This window comes from Lipotes vexillifer, unplaced genomic scaffold, assembly GCF_000442215.2.
Source record: "Lipotes vexillifer unplaced genomic scaffold, Lipotes_vexillifer_v1.1 scaffold394, whole genome shotgun sequence".
Lineage (NCBI taxonomy): Eukaryota > Metazoa > Chordata > Mammalia > Artiodactyla > Lipotidae > Lipotes > Lipotes vexillifer.
The window spans coordinates 1,600,485-1,609,883 of record NW_006791731.1 but is presented as its reverse complement, the minus strand read 5'-3'; positions in this window follow the sequence as shown (position 1 = coordinate 1,609,883).

Here is a 9,399-nt window from a genome sequence, read left to right as displayed (position 1 = left end):
TGGTTAAACACTGAAAAAATGTTTGTGACATCTATAACAAAGGGCTACTATCAATCTATAAAAGGCTCCTATCTCTCAGTTGGTAAGGATTTGCACCATCATTTCAAACTCAGGCACAGGGGATGGAGAGGACGCTTCCAGAAGAAATCCTACCGGCCAATAATTAAACCAAAAGGGGGTCCCCTCACCAGTGAGGAAAGAAACACAAACTGAAACCAGGAGAGAGGCTCTTTCTTGTCAGCGAGACAAGGATGAACCAGTGTGAAGAGAGACACCCTCATGCGGCTGGGGGGTGGGAGGAGGAGCCATTCGTTTGAAAGATAATTTAGCAACGGTTCTCAAATGCAAATAAAAAGCATGTCCATAGGCTTCCCTGGTGGTGCAGTGGTTAAGAGTCCACCTGCCGATGCAGGGGACGCAGGTTCGTGCCCTGGTCTGGGAAGATCCCACATGCCGCGGAGCGGCTGGGCCCGTGAGCCATGGCCGCTGAGCCTGCGCGTCCAGAGCCTGTGCTCCGCCATGGGAGAGGCCGCGACAGTGAGAGGCCCGCGTACCGCAAAAAAAAAAAAAAAAAAAAAAAAAAAAAAGCATGTTCAGACCACTCAGATGATAGGATTCCTCTCTCATGAACAGAAGAAAGCCTGGAAGCTCTATAACAGTGAGGACGGGTTTCTAATTGTCCCTCACTTTCACAAAGATAATCAATATTTCTTTGATCCAAAAAAAAAAGGCTTTGAAGCCAGTGTCCCGCTGGGAACGGAAACAAGTCAGGTGGTCAGGTGCAACACGGGCCCCGCCCTCTCAGGTACCACCTGTGGCCAGGTGCGAGTGTCGCCCACCTTCTGCAGGACCCCACTCTTCCCCAGCCAGCCCCATAGCCTTGGGCTCATGCTGGCCCAGACGGGGGTCTGCTCTGGGAAGCCCCCAGCTGCCACCCACAGCCAGGGCCACGTCACATTGCAGGTGCGCTTGTTAGGTGGCCTCCCTGCTGGCACTGACCTGCCAGGCACTGGAGCCCCAAACAAATGCAAAATGCTCGTGTTTATCTGGCTCTTGGGGAAGGTCTGTGCCCCCGGAGTTCGAAGGGTGATGGTGACTCTGCCCTGTGCCTCCCTCACAGGGGGGAGGAAGGGCGGCACAGAGGGGCAACCAGGTGCCTCGCAGCCCGGGCGACAGGCCCCTGGGCTCACCTCTTGGGTGCAGGGGACAGCTGTGGCCCTTTACTGGGCTCAAGGGTGACAGGGGAGGACCTCGCCTGCCTTGTAAGGCTCCACAGAGGTGGCTCTGGTCCCTGGTGGATCACTGAAACCCTTCCAGAAGTTTCTGTCTGCCGCTCCCCCACAAAATGTCGGGAGAGAATCCCGGAGGGGAGGGTGTGAACGGAGCTAACGCTTAGCCATGGTGATGGGAACAAAGACCCAGAAGAGGGGGTCTGCTCGGAGCCCCGGAGCTGCCCAGAGACAGCTCAGCAGGCCTCCCGGGGCCCGCCCAGCCCTGTCACCAGTGTCCAGCTCTGGCTCCTCGGGTGAGAGGCGGTAGGACCGCCGGAGGGGGGCGGTGGAAGCTGTCGCCGGGGGCGGCTGCCATGGAGAGCGGCCCCTCCTGGAGGGACGGGTCCTGGGACAACAGCGGGCAGGCGACATCGCTCACACCTGCCGGAGCAGGGCCAGCCCACCTGGTCCCCCACCTCAGTCTGCCATCCTGACCTGCCAGCCTCCCGCCACAGGGTCCTCACCCTGACCTACCAGGCCGTCACAGTCCGTCAGCAGCTCCGAGGCCTCCAGGGGACCTGGGGAAGGACAAGGAGTTGTTTCCTAATGCAGGCTGACATTCAAGCTCCTCCCTCACGCGGCCCGTCCTCCAAGGCCCCTCGGCCCCAGCCTGCCCCGCGGCCTCCCCTCCCCAGCGGCTCCGTGATTCCAAGTCCGGAGTCCACGTGGCAGTGGCCACCTGCCCCTCAGCCTAGACCCACAGCTCAGGCGTGGCCACCACAGGGGCCGCCAGGCACGCGGGGCTGAGGGCCGGCCCTAGGGGCTCAGCAGAGCCTCAACAAGACCCGCTGGCCAGAGCCCCGGGTGCCCAGCCCGCCCCACCTCCAGACTGCGCCCGGGTCTCTGGGCCCGGGTGGACAGGTCACCTGCCCTGGGAGACGGTGCCAACCCCAGTGCCGACCCCTGGGGGCCCCCGGGACTCCCTCCCTGCCCACGCTTCCACTGCGCTTCCCAGCATGACGGGGTGGCAGAGGCTTTTTGTCCACTGCCCCTTCTGGCTTGGCAGGTCTGGGACAGGCCAGAATCTGCATTTCTAACAAGCCTCCATCTCTAAGATGCTGCCCGTCTTGGCTGGGTGGCCGAGGAGGTCCCACAGGTCCCTCGCTGACCTGGACCCAGGTAGTGGCTGCAGACTCAGTAGGTGCACCTCCCTCAGGGCCCCGACAGCACAGCTCCTCCCCTGGGAGGTGGCACCTCCGTGACCACCAGCCGCCCCGCCCCACCCCCGCCCCACTCCCTCTGCTTCCAGCCATAATTCCTAAGGACTCCCCGAAACTGCCCATTCGGCCCATCCCACTGCGCCGTCTCTCCCCAGGCCCCCAGGAGACCCCTGACGCCGCCATCCCATTCATTCTTGGCCCTGACCTCTCAGCTCTAGCCCCAGCCTCGTTCTTCTCAGCACCTTCCTCCAGGCCCCCCACTAGCTGAGTGCACACAGCCCACGCTTCGGCTCCCTCCCTCCCTCCCAAAGGACCCCCAGAAGAATGCCTGGCACCCACCCCTGCACGCTGCCCTGCCCAGCCCGGTGCCCTTGGTGGGTGGGGCCCACCCTGGTCCTTGGGACCCCCAGTTCAATGTGCCCAACCTGCATCTCAGGGCTCCTGCCAGCTTCACAGGTCTCCCTCCCCTACCACTTCTCTCCCCTCATCCCAGCCCCGCCCTCCGAACCCACACCTCTGGCCCGCCCTTCCTGTCCAGACCCTCCAGGGCCCTGTCCCTTCCGGGATCACACTCGGAGCCCCACCAGGTGGCAGGCCCTGCCCCACCCTCCTCTCTCCCCACCGTCCCTGAGCTGGCCAATCCCCCTCAGTGGCAGTGTCCGCTCCTCCTTCGGGCCTGTTGCCCACCCAGTGGTCCCCACTCTGGTGTGACTCTTAGCAGTGCCCCCTCAGCAGCCACGCCCACAGAAGCGCCCGCCTCCACACAGACCCTCGTGACCAGCACACCGGCTCTTGGCTTTGGCTGGGGGGCTGTTGCCCTATTTAGAGGAGACAGTTTTCTCCAGGGGTTGGTCCCCCAAACCGCCTTCATGGAGGATGGAAAAGCCCTTGTCATCTATTCCATGCCTGGGGTGGAAGTGACAGTGGGCGAGAGTCTGCAGAGGTAAGACCCAAGTCAGCAAAGGGGATGGTGAACCCAAGGAGGTAATGTTAGGGTGGCCCAGGTTAACTGAACCCCAGAGAGGGTAATTTGGCCGCGGAGAGCAGAGGTCCGCTGGTAAAGCAGATGGCGGAGGGGAGACCGCGGGCACCTTGAGCTCCGCTGCTCGCTGGCCCCACCAACACTATCCACCTCCTTTTCCACCCACTTCCCTCTGCCGTCAAAGGGAAGGGACCACCGCAGCCCCATGGACCCTGCCCATCCTGCCGCCTTGGCCACTGCTGGCCCCCAGGGCCCACCCCCAAAGGCCACAAAGGCTTTCTTTTCCGTTCCTGCACTCAGCCCTGCCACTCCCACTGCCACAGGGCCTTTGCACAAGCTGTGCTAATGCCTGGACATTCCTGCCCTTCTGCCCCTTGTGTGCCCCCCACCCCCCCCCCGTCCTCCCCATCCTTCCAAGCCTGGGGTTCCCTTTATCCCCCTTTAGGGTGGGCCTTCAGTCTGTCTGCCTGAAGCTTTACGTTCACAGCAGGGAAGAGTAACCCCAAACACGAGGGTCAGGTGCCTGGAGAAGGACTCAGCCCTGGACTCAGAACTGAGCTCCAGGCAAGCAAGGAAATCACTTACAGAAGGTGCTATTCAAATGTAACGATTATTTAAAAGATTATAAAAGACAACAACCTCCCCCAGAGGGGAGTCTCTGATAGGACCCCCCAGGAGCACACACTAGTTGGCTGAGAATCCCACTTCCGGGAATTTAATCAATGGAATGAATGAGAAATCCATACAAAATTCACTACTCGAGGATTCTTCTCTGGTTTAAAATAGCCACAGGCACGTTCAGAAATACAGGAAGAGGAGGCAGTGGTTAAAAATCATGTTTCTGAAGATTAATGAGGTGGGAAATTGCTCGGGATCCCACGTGAAATGAAAAAACCATATGATTCTAATTTAAAATTAAAAGTTATCTCTGGGCGTTGGGATTGGGGTGATTATTTTTCCTGTACCCTTTTCAAATTCCAACTTGTCTGCAATGAGAATGGATTACCCTTATAAAAAAAAAAAAAAAAAAAATTAAGACCAAAGATGACGTGAGGTTTAAGCAAAAAAAGAAAAAAGTCAGCAGACACTACCTTAGGTCCTGGGGACGGGCTGGGCGGGGGGCCAGAGGGGGAGTTGGCATGGGGCTCTGCCCAGCCCTGAGGTCCAGAGGGCCTGGCAGCCTTAAGGGTCCTGAGAAGATGGAGAGGGCTCAGGTCTCCGGACTCGATGCGGGGCTCAGGCTGCGGAGGGGCTGGTGTGGCGGGAGAGGTTGGAGGGGGCAGGAGCCCAGCCCCTCTGGCCGGCGGTAAACGTGCTGCCCACCCTGTGGACATCTGAGAGGAGGAGGCTGTGCCCGAGGTCACTCAGGACCCTGTAGGGTGGCCTGGGTCCACGTGGCTGGGACTCTTCCGCTCGATGCTGGCGGCCAGCAGAGCAGCGAGGAAGGTATTCTCGGAGAAAGCCCGGCTGATGTCGGCCAAGGCGGGAGGTTTTGAGGACACTTTTATGAGTTCACAGGGTTGGGGCAGAAACAGGCCACATGGTCCCAAGAGCCAGCAGCCCCGACCAGGAGAAGTGTGTGCAGGTTCTTAAGGTCGTTTGGAGGTCAGGAAGGCCCACGGAGGACAACTAAAGTGGGCAGACCAAGGTCACGGTCAATGTCGCCAATGGTGGCAGGCAGGTGTCACTCTCTGAGCAAAGCAGCCGAAGGGGCAGCTGGTGGTGGGGGCCCTGGGGACGCTGGGAGCCCAGAAGGGGGCAGGCGGCGGGTGGTGGGGGCTGGCATAGGTAGGGTGGGTACCTCCCGAGAGACCCCTCTGTGAGTCGAGTCCTGTCCCAGGGCTCCTGAAGCCACGGTTCCTGCTTCCCAAAGGCCACCCTGCCTAAGAATTCCGTCCTCCAACGCTGCCAGTGACAGTTGAGGGGTCCTCCAGGTGCGTGGCCCTGAATTTGCTTCTCTGGGGCCCAGAAGGACCCGATCTGGGCACAGACAGATCTCTGAGACGGTGGCGGCCTGAGGACAGGCTCCGCCGCCCCAGGCTCCGCTCTCCGGAGCCCCACGCCCACTCCCGCCGGCAGGAAGGGCCGGGCGCATGTCCCCACCGCCAGCACTGGGTGCTGCCCGCCTGCATTCATTCCATGGGTTTGGGCTCGCGGGGTCCTTCCAGAGTGTGTGGTCTCCCCCTTGCCTCCCTGACCTCAGCCTTGGCTCTCAGCCACCGGGAGAGCAGGAACCTGGCCAGACCCGGCTGGTACTCCCCGCAAGACTGGCGCCTCCACCGGTCACACCCCGGAGCGCAGCTGGGGGCGTGGCTACACCAGCTGCTTCCTTCCTCCTGGGGCTGGGCCTCTGGGTAGCAGCCCATCCCTGCCTGGGCCCCCCAACCCCTCCAGGGATCTGAAAAATTGGAGGAAACCCTCCTGCCTGCCCCACAGCCCAGCACAGGGCAGCTCCGCAGCAGGGTCTGTGCCCTGTCGCCTTTCTTTCTTGTAACAGTCTGAAGGGATAACTCCTCCGGGACCCTCTGCCCATTCAGAGAGGGGGTCGCAGGTTTCCAACTGGCATCTGGGATGCTTTGGAGGGAATCTCTGCCCGGCAGCGTGGCTCTCCGATTCCTGGGGCTGAGGAAACCTCAGAGCCACACACCGTTGAGATAAAAGTGGGCCCCCGCCCACCCGCGGACAGAGGGCTGGACTGGAGTGGGCCCGCAGGTGGCTTGAGGCTTGGGCAGGTGGCTGGACGAAGAAGGGAGGCGAGAAGAGTGACCCCGGCTCTCGGGGCCCCGCAGCCGCCAGCAAGGTCCCCGAGGAACCCAGGGGGCAACCCCACAAGACGATCACTTGGGGGGGTTTCTACCATAAGTGCCCCCATGCCAACAGCACCTTGGAGAGGTGGACCCCGGGGCTCAGGGAGAGCAGGGGGCACGGGCAGCTGGCCGGAAGCCTCAATCTATGGGCCAGTCTCCCTGCAGCCAGAAAGCCACTATAGAGGGAGGGCCCACAGCACCAAGCCCCCTGGGAGTGGCAGAGACGTGGGGACATTTCGGAGGCTTCAGCCCTGTCCAATGCTCTCAGACGAGGGCCCGCAGGGTCTCTCTGACCTCTGTGGGTATTTGGAGGAAGACAGACGACCCTGACACAGCCCAGTCCAGGCTCTGGGGCACTGGAGGGACACACGGGGGTCTCCCGGTCCCTGCAGTCCAAACCCTTTGGACTTGCGGCATGACCATTTGCCACTGGAAGAGGTGCCAGAATGGGCCCCGGCGGTGTGTAACGGGGGGACCTGTAAAGAATCCCGATACCCCTCAGATCCCAGCGGGGTGGAGCCACACTGGGGCTCTGTGACCCCGGAGGATGCATGGTCCTCAGAGGCCCCAGATCTGAATCAACACCTCCATCTGTGGGGCTCCTGGAGGCTGGTGCCATTTCCATGGCAACAGAGGCTGCTGAGGGGGAGGGGCTGAGCTGAGGGCCCTGGTGATACGTGGGCACTGGGGACCTCTGTTTCGAAGCTCTGAGCACAACGGCAGGTGGGGGGTGGGAGCAGCCCCTTTTAGGGCAAAGCAAGTTGCCCAGTGGCCCGTTCAGCGCAGAGGGGTCTACACCAAGGGGTACAGCCCTAGTGCTGAGCAGAGGGGGTCACTGAGGCAGAAGCAACACGACCCCTTCCTGGAGGGAAGTTCGGAAGTGTCCCCTCTGCCAAATCTCCACCCAGGGCCCTGCTGCCCAGCACAGCCCTGAGGGGCTCTGAGCCCTCAGGCCCTACTCAGAACAGCCCCCCTCCAAGGTCAGGGAGAAGAGGCCACATCTGCCCTCCCCCCAAGAGCTCTGCCCCGAGCCCTCGACCAGCCTGGATGGAGGGGTCCTGGGAGGAGGAAGAGAGGGGCCATGGGGAAACAGAGGCCTGAGGCTGGGTCTGAGGAGGTGGGGAAACGGAGGCTCAGGGACCCTGCGATAGAGGTGACAGGGTCCATCGCAGTTGGGGTCAGACATTAGCAGGTGACCAGGGCTTAAAGGGCGATTCTTAGGAGAGCTCAGGTGCCTGTGGTGTTGCCAGTGTGCTCTGGTCTTGGGACCAGGGACAAAGGATCCAGAGGTCCGAGCAAGCTGGGGATGCCCCTTGCCATGAGGAGGACACAGAGCCTGCACAGCCTGGGAACGCTTCTGGGGGAGGCAGGAGAGTGCCAGAGGACCCCGGGCGGGTGGGCGCTCTTGGGGAAATGGTGTGAGCTGCGTGTGGCTGGAGGGCGGAGGGTGCCAATACCTGGGAGGTGGTGCGACCTGCTCAGTGGCGGGGGAGTGGGGAGGAGGGTGTTACGGATGGACGCTGCACTGGTGGAATCCAGAGGTGAACATGGCGGCGAGGGACAAGCAGGCTTCGGGGTGGGGGAAAAGCCCCCCTGCGGCTGCCGGAGTTCAAGCACTTGTGAGTGACCCGGGCAGGAGGTACTGGCACCCATGCAAGGGCGAAGCTGGGGTGGCCCGAGTGTTCCCAGAGAAGAGGCTCCATCCCCCGGGTACCCCAGGAGGCTGGGGGCCAGAGGAGGGGCAAAGACAGACCCAAGTGTATGGGTGCTGGAAGAGGGCTGCCCACCCCCTGCGTGCCCCCTGTCGCCACGGAACTTGCCTCTGACCCCTCAGTGTGCACCGGTCACCACAAGAGCTGGAAAGCCCAGAGTCTGGCATGTAGAAATCTGGATTACCACTGGGGAGAGCAGCGCGGGGCACGATCACCCTCACAGAGGCTGGGGTCCTGGCAGTCCAGCCTGCTCCCCCCTCGGGGGGCCAGCTCTGCCCAAGGCACACGCTGTGCTGGTGGTTGGTGATTTGTGCATCTCACACGCTGTGCTGGTGCTTGGTGATTTGTGCATCTTACGCGATTACTTTGCTCCCAGCTGCCAGACAGTCCACGTGGGGGTGGGGCAGGGCTGGGCAGGATGGCGGAGGCTGCATGGAACTCAAGTTTCAGATGGATCCCATCTTGGTGGGGAGACAGGATGGGAATGACACAGGCTCTTCTGAGTCCCGCTGTAGCCCACGGCTCCCCATGACAGGCTGTCACCATCTGACTCATTCATTTATTCAACATATAATTGAGCACCCAGAATGTACTGTCTTCCATCAGCTTGGAAAAGGAAGAAAAAGATGTGACCAAGGCAGTCTGTGCCCCCAGGGGCTCACAGCCTGGTAGGGAGACAGACTCATAAACGGACAGCTGCTCAAAAAGACAGGTGCTCAGTGGAAACAGTCCATTTCTGCCTGGGAAGTTCAGGTCAGGCCTTGCAGAGGAAGGGGCATTTGAGCTGGGGTTTGAGACATACATAAGAGTTTGCCAGACGTTGAGGAAAGAAGAATCGCAGCAGAGGGATGGCGCACGAAGGCGTGGAGCTGGGAAAACCCAGCAGGTCTCAGGGCAGGGGGGAGGGGAGCCAAGGCAAGTCCCAGGGTTGGAGTGGGGGATGTTTTTGCAAGGAGGTGCTTTGTGGGGGGGTCACATGGCCCAGGTGGCAGGGGGAGTGGGTTGGTGTCCTATTAACATGTAGGGCTTGGGATTTAGGTTCTGTCTTTGGCAGGAGGGAGCCTTCTGGGGTTTCAGAGCAGCAGTGGCGAATGGGGCTTTGATTTGAGGAAGGTCACATGGGGCAATCAAGGGGCGGCCCGATGGAGAAGCCCAGGCAGCAGGGAGGCCAGGTAGAGGCCGAGACAGGCTGGAGCCGCCCAGCCACATTGCTTCCTTCCGCTCGATTCGGCCAGTCACTCCGTGGTCACTCTGAGCGTCCATGTGGCCCAGGCCAGCAGAGAGCACGTGGCGTCGAGGGGCCCCACCAGGCTCCAGGACTCTCCCACCTCTGGGCAGTGCTGCTAACACGCCTCCTCCAGCTGGGCTCCGGCCCATGCCAGGCCCAGCTGCTCCTGCGTCTGTCTCCCCAGGGCCCCCTCCCCAGCCAGCTTCCCCCCTCCCCTCCACCCCTCCCCCTCCCACCCC